This window comes from Pinus tabuliformis, chromosome 2_2 (assembly GCF_031772625.1).
Source record: "Pinus tabuliformis cultivar Carrire ecotype Pingquan chromosome 2_2, CPIR1, whole genome shotgun sequence".
NCBI classification, from domain to species: Eukaryota; Viridiplantae; Streptophyta; class Pinopsida; order Pinales; family Pinaceae; genus Pinus; species Pinus tabuliformis.
In genome coordinates, this window is record NC_142300.1 from 1291618604 (window position 1) to 1291638366 (window position 19763).

Below are 19763 nucleotides of genomic sequence, written 5' to 3' on the forward strand. Positions count from 1 at the left end.
AAGCCACCTGATGAGGCAGTCTCTGTGTGAAACCCTCGAGATCAAAAGAAATTAAATCCGAATCTGCCGGGTCTATGCCACCAATCGCTGATAGTAGGGACTTCCTCTGGGAGGGGCAGCTCTGGAGGACTTCTAACATGGACATAGCAGACGGAGCCTGAGCTAAGTCCTCGACAATGCTATAGTGCTGGGCAGCACGAGCATTGGGGTTATAAGATGACTTCCTGAGTACACCTTTAGGAGGGGGTCGGGGAAACGTCTCAGTGCTGGGCCGTTCGATGTGAAGGGGAGCAGAACTGGACGAAGGAGCGCTGGAGGGAACCTCCGGCTCTTTCCCGGCTGGAGATGGATAATATTTCGCTCGAGTTGAAACATGGATGGGAATCGTTCCGGCCATGAACACTTGAGAACCGAACGAGGAAGAGGATTGAGAGCGATCTGCCACCTGATGCGTCTGCTGGGAAGGGAAAGGCTCTTTTAGCACAGCAGGAGGCCCCGGAGCACCTTTCAAAAGTCGACTAACCTCGGACCGCCTTGGGCAATCCTTGGTGTAGTGATCCTCATCGCAGATGAGACAAGGATACTTAGGTTTTCGTTTAGCTCCTTCCTCGGAGGGAGGTTTAGGAGGGTTCTGCTTGGGCTGCCCAGATTTGTCTTTAGCTTTCCCTTTCTTTTTTCCTTTCAAGGATTTATCCGCCGCGGTGGACTGGATGGCGTTTACGTCGGAGGTAGTCCCAGAAATTGATTGGCCCTGAGAAGCATTTTCATTAGAGGCGTTCTGTTTCTGCTTCCCAGGGTTCGCGGCTGATTTCTTAGATGACGAATTCACAGAACTAATGACTCCATCAACAGAAGGCTTTGGTGGAGCCTTGGGCTGTCCAGGCCTCGGGGCATCTGGAAAATACTAATACAAAGTACCCGACTGAGAGTAGACTAAGTCGAGGTACTGAGCTCGCGCGATCGCTTGCTCTTCAGTTACACACGCTCCCATTGCGATGTCTTTTGCAATCTTAGGGACAAAGGAAGTCGTGAACCAGTCGGTCAGGAGTTGATCAGGAATCCAAAATTTAATCAAGCGACGACGCCTTCTCCATTCATGTATATGATCGGAGATGTGCGTAGCCGTATCCTGTTTGAGAGACGTGAGAAGATGTGTCCCAGTCTCGTACCGAATGGGTAACTGAAAATGAGTCAAAAAGGCCATAGCCAACGAGTTGAAATCTTGAAACATGCCGCGATTCAGTTCGATGTACCACTTAGCGGCTGAACCAGTGAGAGTCCTCTGAAAGAGGCGAAGCCAGATAGAATCATCAAGCCATGAGTTTGATGAACACCAAAGGTGATAAGTCATTACATGGGCCTAAAGGTCTTCACCAGCTTTGCCATCGAACTTTGGACAGTCACCTGGTATTTTGGTTGGAACCGGTGGCCAATACGGATTATGCAAAATAGGATCATTTGTTAACTTGGACACATCAGGCAGTTCCAACGTTGCTAAGAATGGTAACTGCGGGTTAAAGGACATCTGTGGCTGCGGATTCGAGGCGACATTAGGGTTCCAACCAGATGGTGGTTGCCCCCACGAACTCTGTCCGGACGGACCTGGCCCAAAAGGGCCTGGTGCGTAAGAACTTTGTCCCGATGGACCTGGCCCAAAAGGGCCTGGCGCATAGGGAGCTTGTCCGTAGGGGTTCTGTCCATACGGATTCTGGCCATATGCGGACGGCTGTCCCTGTGTCTGCCCCCCAGCTCCCCATGTATTAGCAGCTTGCCCTACAGGTGCACCATATTGATAATTTTGGTAAGGAGTGACCTGTGGCTATTGATAATTTTGATAAGGAGCAAACTGATTTTTCCCCTGGGGTTGCTGGTAGCCATACGGTTGCTGGGCCCCATACTGAGCCTGATAGGGAGGCTGCATCTGGTAAGAAGGTTGATAACCCGTTTGAGTTTGAGGCCCAGAGTAATGTCCTTGAACCGGCTGGGGTTGAACCATCTGTCCCGAAGGTTGACTTGGTTGGATTTGAGATGGACCTGGTTGGCCAGCAGGATGGACTTGCTGGGTACCAGGTTGTCCGTGTGCCACCAAGGGTTGTCCTTGCGGAACGGATGACTGAGCTGGCTGGATAGCTGGTTGACGCTGAGGTTGGCCAGCTTGTCCAGATGGACGATTAGGGCGGACAGCGGGTTGACCTTGCTGCATAGAAGGTTGGCCCGTTTTCCCCCTAGGGTGAACAGACTGAGGAGAGGGCTGGCCTTGCTGTATAGCGGGCTACCCCCCTTGGTGCATAGGCTGAGCAGAGGGTTGGCCTTGCTGTATAGCAGGTTGCCCCCCTTGCGCAGAAGGATGCATGGATTGAACAGTGGATTGACCCTGCTGAACATAGGGTTGCCCACCCTGCCCAGAAAGATGACCAGACTGGGCGGTGGGTTGGCCCTGCTGTAAGTAGGGTTGCCCCCCCTGCCCAAGAGGATATCCCTGCTGGACTACTGGTTGATTTTGAGGATTATAAACTGACCCAGTTTGTCCAGATGGGTACCCTTGCTGGAAACCGGGTTGGCCTTGCTGAATGTAAGGCTGCCTGGGCTGTCCAGTTGGGTAACCTTGCTGGGTACCAGGTTGCCCTGGATATCCAGTAGGTTGACCTTGATATGAATACGACAGACCTCCAATGGCCGAGGGTTGTCCCTGGTAGGGTTGTCCCTGTGGGCCCCCAGATTGTCCTGGGTAAGGCGGGCCATAAATTGGTTGCCCCTGAGGGGTTTGCACATAAGGCGGCTGACCTTGATTGGGTTGTCCTTGAGGCTGTCCGGGAGGATTCCGGTGCCCAATGAAAACATGAGTAATGGGATCATACGTGACATCCAACAGTTCCTGGTTCTCTTCAAAAGGACGATGAGGAAGGACCGAAATGTTCTCGAGGTACTCGCCGTTCGCATCATAATAAAAGAGTGGACCGTCGTAATTTGGGTCCACAATGGGCTGCCCATGGGCATCATACGGCCCTGCTCCTGGAATGCCATGAGGAAAGGGCCCAGCTTCAGAGTTTACAGATGAGGATGTTGGTACAGCACTGATGACCAGATTCGAGCGTGCTACACAAACGGTTGGATTGGTGGGAACTGAGGTAACAGGCGTGTTAAGCCCTGAAGTAAGAGGTGTATTAAGAGGTCGCGAAACAAAGGGCCCGGTGGTGGCAATAAGACTAGGATCCCATATAGTCGTAGAAGTAGTTCTAGTGGCTATCCTATCCCTCATTGATTGATATCGTGGAGGGAGTGGAGAGGAAGCCGGGATCGGAGTCTCAATGTCCGTCACCACGGGTGTCTCACCTGTGCTGGAAGCTGTCTCATCCATAGGGGAAGTAGACATTGGAGACGACATACCAAGAGGAGTACGAGGGGTACGAGGGGTATAATTGTTGTCAGGCTCCCAGATAGGATTCCAATATTCTATGTAATCCTCGTCACCTGGGGCACGTACGTTGATAGGCTAGATACTCGGAACAATGGGAAGAGTACCGCTTACAACTGGTACCTCTGGAGCAACAGAAGATGGAGAACCTTGATCACTTGGACTGGGAGTTGACGGGTCAGCCAGGATGACAAGACCCCTTAGAAAACCTAAAGCAAACTAACGATAAAAACCCTACTCAAAACTAACGCACACAAGATCTAATCAGGTGATGTTATCGTGGCTGAATTAATTTTAAGACACAAGAACCAAACTTGACCTTTTCATGTTTCAAGAGTCGAGAAAAGGATGAAAATATGACTCCAGTCTCCTTCGAATGTTTAGTGAGCACGAAGTGACAAGACGCTCACAGGCACCTTTTCATTTAGGGAGTCCGAAAAGGATCAAAAGTGACTGTTCTGGAGACTCTAGGTATAGGGTTTACCAGGTGACCCGTAAAACTGCTTATACACCTCAGTAATCGTATGAGAGCCAAGGACTTTCCGTACTGCAGTCAATCTTCCCGAATGCTGTGTTCGGTGCGTTACGGTTCACAAGGCGGCAGACTCGGCTTCCTATGGATAAAGGATAAAAGCCTAGTGGGGTCTCCCTATATACGCGACGGTACGTGGGAGCGCAGTCCGTGTTAGACCACTATCGAGTCACAGAAGGAGGAATCACCCAACCATAATGTGAAACAACAGTGACTTTGTTTAAAGACGTCGGAACACGTCTCTAACCTAGACCTCTAGATGTTTGCGTTTAGTTCCAATGCGTTTTTAGATTCATTCGGTTCATTTTATAGTTGATCTTGACATTAAGTTTCGGTTTCAGGCTCTATCGTATGTTCTCTCACAATTACCTAGATGCAAACTACATGCCAAAGAATACCGTTTTGTTCGATGAATTCTAGCTATGAAAGGGTAAAGAGATTTTTAATCAAACAAAACGAATACAAGCAATCAAGCAACCTAATGCAGCTAAAGGCAAGGAAAGGAAACGTTTTCTTTTGGAAATGCAAATCAACGAAATGATCTTTTCCTTTTCAATCTTCAAAAGCAAAGCTACTAGTTTGATTTTCTTTCAATGGCACAAAGCATCTAAATGAATTTGGAGGAACCAGAACACCAAGCAAATCACTTAATGAAAGCACACAAAGTTCCCAAAACATCCAACAAAGGCTTCCAAAACGAAAGGAAAAACTACGTTCTGTACGAGCTATGTGATCTAAGCTCGGCAGGGCAAGCAAGGATTCAAACAAGGAGGAAGCGAAAACCACTCGGAAACACAACCAAAAACACTTCGACAATCACTGAACAAGTGCAACAACAAATCTGAAGTTGGATGACCAAACAAGAAAACAAGATCCCTATGGAAGGCTTGATACGCACACGGCCACTAGATGCCCTAGGGCTAGAATGCAGAATCAAAGGAAAAAGGAAAACACCCGAAGGATGAGAGTTACAACCAGTCAAATAGAGATTCAACACAATCCAGCAACTGTAAGAGTGATGGCGGAAACACAAACCAAGCAGCGAAAGCAAAGAGGAAGGTATTTGCAAAAACCGAAAGATGAGCAAAACGAAACCCTGTGGGACAAGACTTCGCAAACAAGCAACTCAGAGTTCAGATAATGAAAAGCAAGTCACAAACCAAGTGGAGAGAAGAGGGGAAAGTCATAGCAACAGGTTCAGGAGGGAAATTTGGACAAAAATGAATTCTACAGGATCAGCACGGGTAGCCTTCAGCAACTCGGCGCTGACAGGAGGAGGCCTGTAGCAACTTTGCGACGTCAGTGCGGAAATACACGGATAAAGGGCGCTGTCGAGGTCAACGCGACTATTAATCACACAGGCGCGATGACAGGGAGGACAAAGAAGCAGGTGTGTGACATCAGCGCGGAAGAACACGGACAAAGCGCGCTGTCTCTAAAAACGAGGTCAGTGCGACTATTAATCGTGTAGGCGTGATGACAAGGATAACAAAGAAACAGGGGTGCGACGTCAGCGCGTCTATTCTGAATTAAACTGCAACGAAGGTGAAAACAAGTAGAATCAAGGCAGAAAACTCCCAAACCAAAGGTAGAAAGTCTTTTAACAGTCAAGACACTTCCCAGATGGACCCAGGAAGGCTACAAGGAGGAAAACAATCCCCAAAACTCAAAAAGAGAGAAAAATCAAATTCAAGCACAAAGAGTGGACACAAGAGATAAAAGGCTGCGTCACCAGTGGAGTCGCCAAATTGTTGGAGAGGTAAATCCCCTCTACGGATAGAGGCGATCCCTACTAGCCCAGCAAGGGTCTAGCAACAATCAGTCAATGCTACTATGCATGTTCCTAATTGCAATTAAACAAGAGGTAAAAAGCACCTACTTGGATTCCAGCGCTGTTGTTTGACGAAGAGATGCCGCCTTCGCTCCTTCGCTTTGGCTGGTCACGATCCTCCGCGATCTCCGTGAATAAATACCTGCACACACGAAGAGGAAACAAACACAAGTGTGAAATCTAATAAAAGCAACCATACATCAGTCAGAAAAGATGTAATTTACATTTAACCATTGCATAGACAAATGAGAATGGAACAATAATAGCAGTCATCTATTATTAATCAAACAGAGGAGTACAACCAAATGTTCTGACGTCGGTAACCTTCTCAGGAGGGGCCGGTCAGCAAGTGTCTCAAGCATTCACCTTTGGAAATGATTCTCCCAAGACAAGCAACTCTCTCTCTCACACAAGCAACACAAAACAACCTTCCCTAAGCAATCAATCACTTCCACACCTAGCACACCAAATATCTATAGTAGCAGAAATCCGAGCACTATAAGCTCTATACAATCCAAGCTATTCCAAACTAGCTGCTCATGGTAATGGTGGAGGTTTATATAGGAGAAGGAGCCTCCTAAAAGGGTGGAAGGATGAGCTTATCCTCAAGGGAAGTGGTTGCAAAGGTTCGAACAGACATGCCATAGAAGGGAGTCGATATTCACAAGGCCAACAACCAAGCCTGGAGTTATCTGGAAGGCTGGTTGTTGGAGCAAATTCGCCCAAACAGGATCAGCGCGGATTATAAGGTAACTGACGCGCTGACGTCGCCATGTCATAATGTAAAAGGCCATGTCAGTGCGGGTAGGTACACAGAGGGGCTGCGCTGGTCATGAAATTTCGATCAGCGCGGGAAAGGCGTGTGCTTCCGCGCTGGCAGCGCCCTCAGTCTGTTATAAAGCGCCAGTCATCGCGGATATTTGAGAAACAGACGCGCTGATGAGGAAAACTTTGGAAAAGTGGGTTTTGGGCCAATTCAGAAGGCATGAACTTGATTATTGTGAATTCTTGACACAGTAGGGTGACTGAGAGGGAGACAGTGACAAATTACTGTGTAACACCCTCGAACTGTGAAAAGCCACGGGCAACAAATATTGCCTTATGCTTCTCCACACTACCATCAGCATCTTGCTTTACCTTGTAAAGCCAATGAGAACTCACAACTGTCTTGTTGTCCGGTCTTAGAACCACGTCCCAAACTGTTACGAACTATCGAGTCATACTCCTCCACCATAGCATCAACCCAAATCAGTTGCTGCACTACTTCCTCAAAGGAAGATGGCTCAATCTCAACACATTCCCCAACAAGGGTAATGTATCCAGTGTACCTCTCAAGTGACCTCCTCTGTTTGCATTGAGAAAATGGTGCTCCCACATTCTCTCTTGCATCCTCCAACAATCTGTCAGCTTCTCTTGTGCGTTTCCGTCCATCTCTGGAAGATTTTGCATGAGTGGATGTATCCACTCCTAGAACCTCTGCATGTGGCTACTCTGCATCAGTCTAAGGCTCCTCCTCCTTAGGAACCGACAGTTCCTCCACAGTCTGTAGTTGGAGCTTCCTCTCAAGGGAAAATCGCATGGTCTTATGCTCATCAAATTTGAGATCTCTGCAAACCACTGTCCTCCTACTGGTAGGCAAGTACACCTGATAGTTGTGAGGTGTATCAGTGTACCCCACAAGTATCCCCAACTCTGATGTCGGCTCAAGCTTCTTCCATGCATCCTTTGTCACATGGAAATATACCGATGAGCCAAAGATCCTGAAGTGACCCACATCTGGTCTCTTACCGAAGAAATCTTCATTTAGTGTCTTCATCCCATGTATGCAATGTGGGTTTGTATTTTGCAAATAGGCCGTTGTGTGCATGCCTCAACCCACAAGTGAAGTGGTAGGCCTTGTTCATGCAGCATTGCCCATGCTACCCCTACAATAGTTCTATTCTTCCTCTCGGCCACCCCATTTTGCTGTGGGTTATGAGGTGTCGTCAACTCTTGTTTAATTCCTTTCATTGCACAGAAGTCCTTAAACTCTTGAGGGACACATTCTCCACCGTTGTAGCTTTTCAAGGCCTTGATCTTCTTCCCTGACTCTTTCTCGGCCAAATCTTTGAACTCACAAAACTTTGTGAAGGTTTTTTCCTTCTTCTGCATGAAATAAATCCAACATTTACGAGAATAGTCATCAACGAAAATCAAATAATACCTTTGCTTCACTATGGATGCCGTCGAGAATGGTCCACACACATCAATATGAACTCACTCTAAGATAGCCTTTGCTCAACTATCTCGATCATGAAAGGAAGACTTGGTGTACTTTCCCAAGGTACAAACTTTGCATGTGTCAACTTGCTCAAGTTTACCTTTGGGAAGTCCTGTAGATATCTGTTGCATTGTCTTCAAAGCCCCATGATGCAAATGGCCCAACTGCATGTGCCACAACTTGCCAATGTCTTGGCTTTGCACCAGTTCTGCTTTCATACTCAATACTGCATAATCATCTACCTCTAGTTTATAGAGATTCTTCACCTGAATCCCTATCCTCTTGGTCTGACCCATGGCTATGTGTCTTAGGAACACCTTTCCTTTACTGAAGACAACATCGTAGCCTTTGTCGTCCAACATCGTGACTGATACCAAGTTCTTCTTCAGTCCAGGCACATACACCACATAGGTGATAGGAGGTCCATGCTCCCTCTGAAAAGCAACTGTGCCCACTCCTGAAACACTATACCTTCCATCGTCACCCATCTCTATGAACATCTTGAGGTCTTTCTCCTCCAATGCACAAAATAAATTTTTATCATTGGTCATGTGGAATGATGCTCCACTATCAATATACTAGACACAACCCATCATCAATGACACTATGCATGCGATGAGGGTAAAGTCCATTTCAAACTGAGAGGCTAATGCTTCACCTTCCGATCCTTCCAAGGATCCCTTCTTGGACTTCTTCGATGGGCATTTAGTTTCATAATGTCCCATCTGAATTTGAAGTATGATATGAATTCGATTTGCACCTGCAACCCCAAACTTCAACATTCAAATTCTCTCCTTCGTATATTATTCATAGCTCCAATAAACTTGGCTCTGATACCATGTAGAAATTCTGAAAATTCTCTACAAATCTCGCTCTAAGACCATGTAAAAAATCTGACTGTAGATTAACCCAATAATGCAATATAAATCAAAGAAAATTACTATAACCTACTTCTACTATCAAAGTTTTATTTGTGAAAGCTTAAAGATCGAGCTAAACAATATAACTAGAAGAAGAAGAATCAATGCACAATACGCATGAAAATACTATGGGGAAAGCCTCAGCTAAAAACCCCACTATATGTATTATCATACAAGGTGGAAATACATAGGAATTATACAAGGCCTTAGCTCTTATTACAATCCTCATAGATTCTCACAGGCAATCCTGACTTCTCACAATCCTTCCTCTCTGCCCTCCAAGCTCCTATTTGCTTGCATAGTTCCTCTAGGATGATCTTCTTCAACCAAGTGGAAAACCTCTTCTATCCAGTGGATGATCACTTGCACACACTGTCAGAACTGTTCAATCGTTAAGGAAATATTCCTTCTGCACGCATGAGTTTTCTTTATAGGAAAACACATACAACTGATAGTACATTGTCCTTGACATTTAGCTCAACTGGGTCTTTCTCAGAATAGACATGCATGAGTTTATGATGAGGGAATCTTCAGTTAACTGGAGTACACTAGTTGAGTGCATGCATGCATCAACTAACTATTAACTCTCTATTAGTTCCTCAAACAGTTTGGAACTAATTTCACTGGACTTAACTCAATAAACCGAGTTAACTAATTACAACTCAAATATAACTCAATCTTATCTCCTTAATTTAAGGGATAACTCTTGCATGACTTCAGAAAGACTTCTAACTTGAATTTCCCCAACTAATTAAGTCAAAATAACTTAATTAATTATTTCCAAGTAGCTGTTAAGACTAAATTCGATTTTAATTCACAATTTAATTCAAGGACAAATTAAATTGGAATATTCTTGTTGCCACATTTCAACAGCATAGTCTTACTATTTTTCCTTCTCTCCACACATACCATCAACATCTAACTCAATCAACTCACAATCAACCATCATCTGGCTCCAAGATCAAGTGTGTAAAACATGTAGGGTGAAATTGAGCTTGGGACTAGGACAAACGGTGCAAAAAATTAGACCAAATCAATCCACTAAGGTCACTAGTAGTGCACTAAATGCATTCACATCATGAGAGGACATTTTCAAACCATTGGTGACCTTTTTCACTAATTCTGGAAGCCTCTAGGAATTTCCAAGCTGTTAGAAAATTATATATTATAGAGCAATGGGACACATAAAATATTGCAGAAATATAAACACAGAAAATGCATAAAACAAGAGAGACATAGATATACGTGGTTCACGCAGTTTGGGCTACGTCCATGGAGAAACAACCAATCCTTATTTTATTATATTATCCAGCAAACTAAAGAGATACAACCTACAACAGATCCGTTGTAACTCCCTCTTCACTCTCAATCTTCTCTCTTTTCTTCACTCAGAATACCGATATGATAGAGGCAATACAATTCCCTCATATATAGTGAGGGGTTTCCTTATAGGGAAAAAAAACCCTAAGTTAAATATAACTTCAACCATCAGATCATCCGTCTAATGAACAACCCAGATTGACTAGAAATTACTCGACTTTTACAAGGAAATTTTACATCTGTTTTTAGCTTCGGGGGCGCTGCCCCCGAGCCCCCGCTGGGGGACCGCTGGCCCCCGGACCCCTCAGCCGAGGGGGATTGGCCCCCCTGAACCCCCGTGGGGTGGACAAGTCCCCCCCGCACCCCCTCCTGCATGGAAGGGTGTACAATCTTCCTGGGGTATACATCCGGCTGAGACCTTTGAATCTAGAAGATAATCAGGCTCCACAGCCAACAATCTCCCACTCAGAGACTGATTATAGTAGCTCCACCGCTGCTTCATTTGATAGACAATGACTCCTCTTTGGACCTGGTTGTTTCTCATCTTCTTCATCATACTTGAAGACCAATTGAAACTGAGCAGATTCACAGTTTCTCCCTGGTTACAACTTTTGTTAACATATCTGCAGGATTCTGGCTAGTGTGTATCTTTTCCAGCTTCAACTGTCCATCTTCCAATGCTGAGCATATGAAATGGTACTTGAGCTGTATATGCTTAGTCTTGGAATGAAATGCAGAGTTTTTTGCAAGATGTATGGCACTCTAGATGTCACTGTATAACCTGCCCAACTCCTGCTTCTTACCCAATTCATCCAGAAACCTTTGTAACCAAATCATTTCTTTACTAGACTCTATAGTAGCAACATACTCTACTTCTGTTGTTGAGACTGCAACAACACTTTGTAGTTTTGAGACCCAACTGACAGCTGTTCCACCTACAGTAAACACATACCCTGTTGTGCTCCTCATGTTATCTCTATCACCTACCATATCTGCATCAACATATCCCTGCAGAGCAATGTTTGAACCACCAAAGCATAATGCTTGATTTGTAGTACCTCTCAAATACCTGAGAATCCACTTTACAGCCATCCAATGTTCTTTTCCTAGATTGTTTATGTACCTGCTTACAACTCCCATTGCATGTGCACTATCAGGCCTTTTGAAAACCCTTGCATACATTAAGCTTCCAACTGCTCATGCATATGGAACTTTAGACATATGAGCCATTTCTTCCTGAGTCTTGGGACATGCCTCCTTACTTAATTTGAAATGGCTGGCCAAAGGTATACTAACTGGTTTTGCATTCTGCATATTAAACCTTTCTAACACCTTTTCTATGTACTCACTTTGAGAAAATGTTAATTTACGATTCTTCCTGTCTCTAGTTATTCTCATACCAAGGATTTGTTTTGCAGCACCCTAAATCCTTCATTGCAAATGAGTTTGCAATTTTCTTTTGAGCACATTTATCTCCTACATGTTAGAACCTGCAACAAGCATGTCATCTACATACAATAACAGTATAATATAGTTGCCATCATTTTGCCTTTTGAGATAAACACAATGATTAGAGTGACATCTAGTATAACCTTGTTCAAACATAAACCTGTCAAATTTTAGATACCACTTCCTTGGAGCCTGCTTTAAGCCATACAAGCTCTTCTTCAACCTGCACACTAGCTTATCCTTCCCTTTTACCTCATATCCTTGTGGCTACTGCATATATATCTCTTCCTCCAAATCCCCATGGAGAAAGGATGTATTTACATCTAATTTCTCAATATGCAAATCTTCAGCTGCTACTAGACTTAGAATAGTTCCGATTAAAGTCATTTTCACAACAGGAGAAAATATCTCATCAAAGTCTATACCCTTTTTCTATGCAAACCCTTTCACCACAAGTCTAGATTTATACCTTTTTCTACCTCCATATTCTTCCTTCAACTTGTTGTTAGACCCCTATACTACTTGTGTAACCCCTTATTGTTATTAGTACAACCCCCCTTATTATATTGTTGAACCCATGTAGTCCCCATATTGTTACTATTGTGCCCCATAGAAGCCCATTATTGTTATTATTGTGCCCTTACATTATTATTGTTATGTCGGCTCTGATTATATGATGACCCCTTAGACTCCTATATATAGAAAGGAGGTGTTTTCATTTGTATCATCCAAGAAGTGTTAATTTATGTAATGTAAAGGAGGTTTCCCCCTTGAAGAGGCTGAATTCTAAGGCGTTAATCTATCTTTTCTATCTTTTCGTGAGCTAGTTTCATAACATTTGGTATCAGAGCTTTGAATTCTAGGGTTTTGCTGCTCCAAATAGGTCATCGTGGCATTTTCACTATAACTTTTTTTCTGCAACGTTTCAGAAGTGAAAAACAAAACCCATTTGAGACAAAATCACACTGAACCTTGGGTCCGAATTTGCAGAGATATGATCTGAGGAAGTTGGTCCTTTTGCAGAGTCTTGAATTACATTCCAAACAGGTGACCTGGGAAAAATCGTCATAACTTTCTCTCTGAGTATCAGATTGAAATTTCGTAAGAAGCTGCAGAAAGAGGACAGAGTTACTAATGACCATAACTAAGCCATTCCAACTTTCTCGCAATGACCACAGAAATAAAAGAGCCCTACTTCATCATCAAAATTTAGCCCTATAGAACTTAACTGAGTTGTAACTATATTAAAATCATTTAAATGGTCTGCAATAGATCCACCTTCTGACATCTTCATATTAAATAAACGATTCATAAGAAATACCTTATTTGAGGCTGAGGGTTTTTTATATAGTTTGGACAATGCTGACATTAAACCCTCTGTTGTCGTTTCCTTTGAAATATTAAACGCTACCGACGCCGCTAGGCACAGTTTTATTGTTCCAAGTGACTTTTTTTCGAGAATATCCCATTCTGTGTTTGTCATACTCATCGACTTCTTTGTCTTTCCGCTCAATGGTAGGTACAGATCTCTCTGATATAGATAATCTTCCATCTGCATCTTCCACAGCTAGTAGTTTTGGTTGTTGAATTTTTTGACCCTAAACCTACCATCTTCCGCCATTGCTCCCACTTGAACCAAGAACCTTTCTCTCCTATGAGTTTATCATCCAAATAGACCTTCGGCTCTGATACCAGTTGTTAGAAAATTATATATTACAGAGCAATGGAGCACATAAAATATTGCAGAAATTAAACATAGAAAATGCATAAAACAAGAGAGACACAGATATACGTGGTTCACCCAGTTTGGGCTATGTCCATGGAGAAACAGCCAATCCTTCTTTTATTATATTATGCAGCAAATTGAAGAGATACAACCTACATCAGATCCGTTGTAACTCCCTCTCTGCTCTCAATCTCCTCTCTTTTCTTCACTCATAATACTGATATTATAGATACAATACAATTCCCACATATGTAGTGAGAGTTTGCCTTTTAGGGAAAAAAAACCCTAAATTAAATATAACTTCTACCGTCAGATCATCCACCTAATGAACGGACCAGATTGACTAGAAATTACTAGACTTTTACAAAGCAATTTTACATATGTTTTTAGCTTCAGCAGGGGGAATTGGCTCCCCCGAACCCTCGCGGGGGGGACAAGTTTCCCCCGCACCCCCCGCGTGGAAGGGTGTACAATCTTCTTGGGGTATACATCTGTCTGAGACCTTTGAATACAGAAGATAATTAGGCTCCAAACCCAACACAAGCTAAGTAACTTCTTAACAACGCGAGGAATGCAGAGGAAATATCGAATAATCCCATAGTCTTTGCCTTGAAACTCTCTATGTACGAATTTGGGACCTTGGAGCCATAACTACTCCCTTAGCACTATCTACATGCGACTATAAGATTCTAGTCACTCACATAGGCTTATGTGCATGCGACTAGGGCTAAAAGTGAGGGAAATTGTTAGCCCTTTAGCTTCGGGCCTCTACCACTTGTGGGATCACCTTCCCCTACATTTATACTAGCCTACAGACCTATGATATGGCTTTTGACACATCTGCAAGTAGATCATTCCTCCCAAGTGTCACTGCCAAGTTGACCTAGAAGGTTCAACAAACAAGGTTGGCAAGTATGCCAACAAGTCCTCCACTCTTCATTAGACCTCAAAGCAAGATGAAACACATTTGAAGCACTTCTACAACCTATGTAGCACCATCATCAAGCCATCACATCACTACAAGTCATCTCCATGAAGCATACACACGAAAACCTAATGAAGACCTAGTTGACAACTCAACTAGTGTGCCATGAACAATCGCCATCACACATAGATCTACACGATCATTATGTAGAAACATTCTCTACATATAGCAATGCCATCCAACTATCCTGCAGCATCAAAAACCATAATGAGATGTCTATCAGTGCATATTCTGACTCCTCCAATACCATCATGCTACCACCAGGCTCCATCAATGCCAACTCATACCCACACACACCATGGTCCATCAATCTACATCATCATGTGGTTGAAATAATTTCATGACCTCTTGAGTTGAGATCAATGGAAACACAACCATCTCACTATTAATAAATCCATGCCAACCAATGGGACCACCAAGTCATACCATATGCACATGACAAGCCTGAACATGACCATGACCTTGTTGAAATCAATGCCAATACAACTATTCCTACAAAATCCCTCTTTGGCATTGATGTTAACCTCATCAACATGTTAGGTTGATCTCCATCCAAATTCTCTTCAAATTCTCTCCCCCTTCAACATTAATGGGAAAGGGTCAACTCCATATGAATAAGCATCAAGAAATGAAGTACATACTGGAGCATACATCTCTACATGGCTTAAATATAATGAAATCAATAACCATCCATATTTCCATAAAGAAAGAAGAAGCATATATATCAAAGCAAAATTCATTGCAACATATCAACCGACGACTACTAGTAGTAAGAAACATATGCCAATAAAAGGAAACCATAAGCAACATATGTAACATCATGATAAGCAAGTATGAGAAACATCAAGTATGCAAATGAGGCATCAACCAACACCTCCACATGGTAACACAATATTGGCATCACATAAAATGAAACAACATCCTCATGAAACAACCATACACAATCTCCCCCATGACTATGTAGCAGCAACTACCAAGATATCTCATCACATGAGGCCAAGAACCCCCCTATCATATCATAGTATGAGGCATAGCATGAAAACATACAAGTGAATCATAATGCCAACAATGTATGGTTGAAGAAAATAGGAAAAAGTAATGCAACCCCTGAACACATGTCATCTCCAAGCTACAAAGATACCAATTCTTGGGCTGAAATTACTGCTTTCGTTGCAACCAATGCTTCCTTTGACAAATAGAAGCACCATATGTATCAAGACTCCACATGACCATGACTCAAGTGACATATACATTGATAAATACATGGTTTTAGCCACAATATAATAGACCTCATACATAACCCATATGACCATAACATGACCTCGTGACTCATGGATAAATGACCCAAAATATAGTACAATACAAGTACTTGCAAGCTCCATGAGAATTGTACAAGATTTTCAATGAAAAAAATAGCCACTATGATCATATCCTATGGAACACTCATAAACATAACACATCATGACTATTACATCATCATTAGCTCATACATCTGGCTGCAATAGACTCCATATGATTCGTCCAAAACATGCCTATCACCATGATGACTCAACATACTATTGACTGGACTCAATACCATCATGAAATGATGAAACAATAGCAAGTACATGGTTGTAGTAATCATCGTATGACAACCTACACATGGCTGGTCCATCTCACATGTCATCACAATACATCATGGAGTCATGATTACAATCTATGCGTGGATGCACATCTTTTCAACCAACTGTTAGAAAAAAACCAAAAACAAATATATGGATGAAAAATGTGCTCATTTTCACTCTTAAATACATATGTAAATATACCACGAAAGGATGAGTTAAAATAATGAGAAAATATCAAATAATATAGGTAAAATATCATAGCATACATAGCTCCACCTCAACTCAATATACCTTCAAGAGTCAGGTTTGTCCTGTGGACCTGAATGTGCATGATGCTGAAAATAACTCATCATATGTGGCTGCAAGCTCCATCATACGCTCCCCCTAAGGTTGTGCACCCCTCATGATCTGTAGTCCTCTATAAGTATGCATGAATAATCATGGACTACAGGAGGAAATTCTATTCACTACTTGAAGAGTTTTTTCTCCTTCCACATGATAATAGGTTGCTTTTTCTCCTCTTTGATCTACTTTTTATCCTCCTTCAACAGATTATCTTGCTTCACTAATTTAGAGCTAGATCGTCCTTTTTTTTCCTTCTTGTGGTGATTTTGGCTTAAGTAACGAGGCAATAAATAATCTCTTGCCATATGGCCATATATATGGAAAACATAACACTCCACATGGCCAAGATATGAATTAAGAGGATCAAATTTCCTACTACTCATGCTATATATAAACCGTGCATGGAATGTGTCTCTCCTCCAATGGTGAAATATGCAATCAAAGGCCTTATGGACAAACCAGTGACATGAGTAACAATAACCATAAAAATCATGATTATACCTGAAGGCCAATCTCCTTGGCTACTAAAATTGTTCAAAACTCTGCTGATATAGTCTATACGTTCTACTCCAACAATTTTCCGCAACATGCCCAAACTTTTGACAATTGTAACATTCTACATTATGCCCAAAATGAACAAAAGGACTTTGATTCCTTTGAAACCTTACAAATCTGTCACAATCATCTCTAGGAGAAAAGGATCCTCCTAATGTAGGTGCTCCTTGATATTTTCTTCTATGTTGTTGGTTTTGCTGCTTGATTGTCGGATGTAACTTCTTCTTATTACCTTGGATCTCACTTTTATTGTTGGTATTGTTTGCTACATGTTTATTGGGATCTTCTTTAGTGTTTTTACCTGCATGAAAATTTGATTCACCCATTTGAAATACAAGCCCATATTTATCCATTGGTGATCTTTGGATCTCAAGAAAATTATCCAAGGCTATTATATTCTCCTCCATTTTTTGCTACTTTCTCAAGGAAAGAAATTCAGCTTCTAATGTTTCACACTCATTTTCTTTCTCTTGAAATTTTTTCCTGATACCTTCCTCAACTTTTTTAGATTCTTCCAACTTAACTTTTAAGAACACATTCGCTTCCTTGAGCTTATCCTCCTTATCATCACAGATCTGCCACAATCTTTCTTGATCCTTACATGTAGTTGTTAATCTAGAAATCTCAGATTTAAGACTTTTAATAACATTCTCATTTTCACTATGTGCTTCAACATGATCTAGATATGAATCAAAATTATAACTCAATAGAAAATCATTAATATTTATACCTTCAGGAGCATGAATTTATGATATCTTCTCATCATCTGTTGAATCATGTGCACTGGAAGAATGAGACTCATGTGGTTGAGATTCTTGCTTCTGGGGGCTCTTCTTTTTTTTATTCTTCTTAATTCTCTTATTCACATTATCCTTATTGTTGTTGGTACCATCACCAAATATGGCTTCTATCTTGTCCCACATATCTTTGGCACATTTCAAACCCACTAGTCTCTTCATATCATCATTATGAATATTCTTATAGATTATACACTGTGCGTGTGCATCCTGCTGTAAAACTTCATTTGGAATTGGACCTTCACCACAACCTTCACACACTAATTTACAAATGTTAGATCCACAAGAAAAAAATAGAGATTTTACGTTTTTGTGCCATACCTCGTAATTTTCAGTAGTGAGGACAACCATTCTATATATATATATATATATATATATATATATATATATATATATATATATATATATATATATATCTAATTTCTACCAACAAACCCAAGATTTACTTTCGACGATCAAGCTACAACCAAGAGCCCTAATATGATACCGATAGTTGGAAACCTTTGAGAACTACTTAGAGGGGGATTGAATGTAGTGTGATATTCTTATTGATTTTTTTCATTTTATTACTTCTCAATTATTGAATCATACATTAGTTAGCAGCTACTCATTAAACATATGCATCACATAACATAAGTGAAACAATATGCAACAATATAAACAATAAACATGCACACAATCACATCAATCACACATGAGACACAATGTTTCTGGTGGAAATCCTTGCAAGAGAAAAACTACCCTTGTTGTTGCTGCTCTACTCTGAATTTCTATTATATCAAGCAATTGATCTTTTACATAGTGTGTTGATGCCCATCAACATGGATAGTAGACCTCCTAAACACAATTCCAACACCCATCGATTAGGATACTCGATACTACTGGATCATCCCATAATACTCTATTCTCTATGGATCTCTATATACTACCATCTGATGAAGGCCACCACTATGAGTTGATCCTCACCCAACTACAATTGGACTATCCAACCAACATTGGATTGAAAAACTTCTTCCTTTTGCTAAAACTTCGCTATCACTCTTCGCCTCCACGAAGTCACTCATCCTCACCATCATCCTTAACTCTTTTGATCTATTTTAAAAACTCGATCCCAAGACACTATGCTGAAAAAGACATCAACTCTGCATACATGCTCTCAGTAACAAAATCTCATCATCAAATCAATATGAATACAATGCATAAAATGTGTGTTGTCTAATAGAAAAATAGCGTCGACACAAATATGAATATCAAACCCTCACAAAAATAGATTGTTGCATATTGCATATAACATCATAACACATGTGTCTATGTGCTACATGCATCAACAACTCCTGCAAAACAAGTGTGAGAATCACCATCAAAACCTCTACCCAGCATCATACGCAACTCATAAAATCAAACTCAACTCTAGTAGCTCCAATTTTGACCTATACTAAATCATGCTTTAGATCTGCTCATTATTCAGTCATTAGCACTCATGAACTGAAGAATCTATTCTCTACTCAATATCTAAAACATAGTCTCACTATTCTGCCTTCTCTCCATAGATAGCATCAACATCTAACTCAATCAACTCATAATCAACCATCAACCAGCTTGATGATCAAGTATATAAAACATGTAGGGTGAAATTGATCTTGGGGCTAGGATCAAAGGTGTGCAAATTGGACCAAATCAATCCACTAAGGTCAGTACTAGTGCACTAAATGCATTCTAATCACGAGATGACATTTTCAAACCATTTGTGACTTTTTTTCACTTATTATGGAATCCTCTGGGAATTTCCAAGATAATTAACTTCATAACTGTGAGAGGAATGTGGAGGAAATCTCAAGAAATCCCATAGTCACTCCCTTGACACTCTCTTCATGTTAATTTGGCACATTGGAGCCATAACCTGTACCTTAGCACTATATACATGTGACTGGAGGATTCTAACGCTCCCATATGCTTATGTGCATGTGACTATGGCTAAAAGTGAGGGAAACCATCATCCCTTCAACTTAGGACCTCTCCCACCT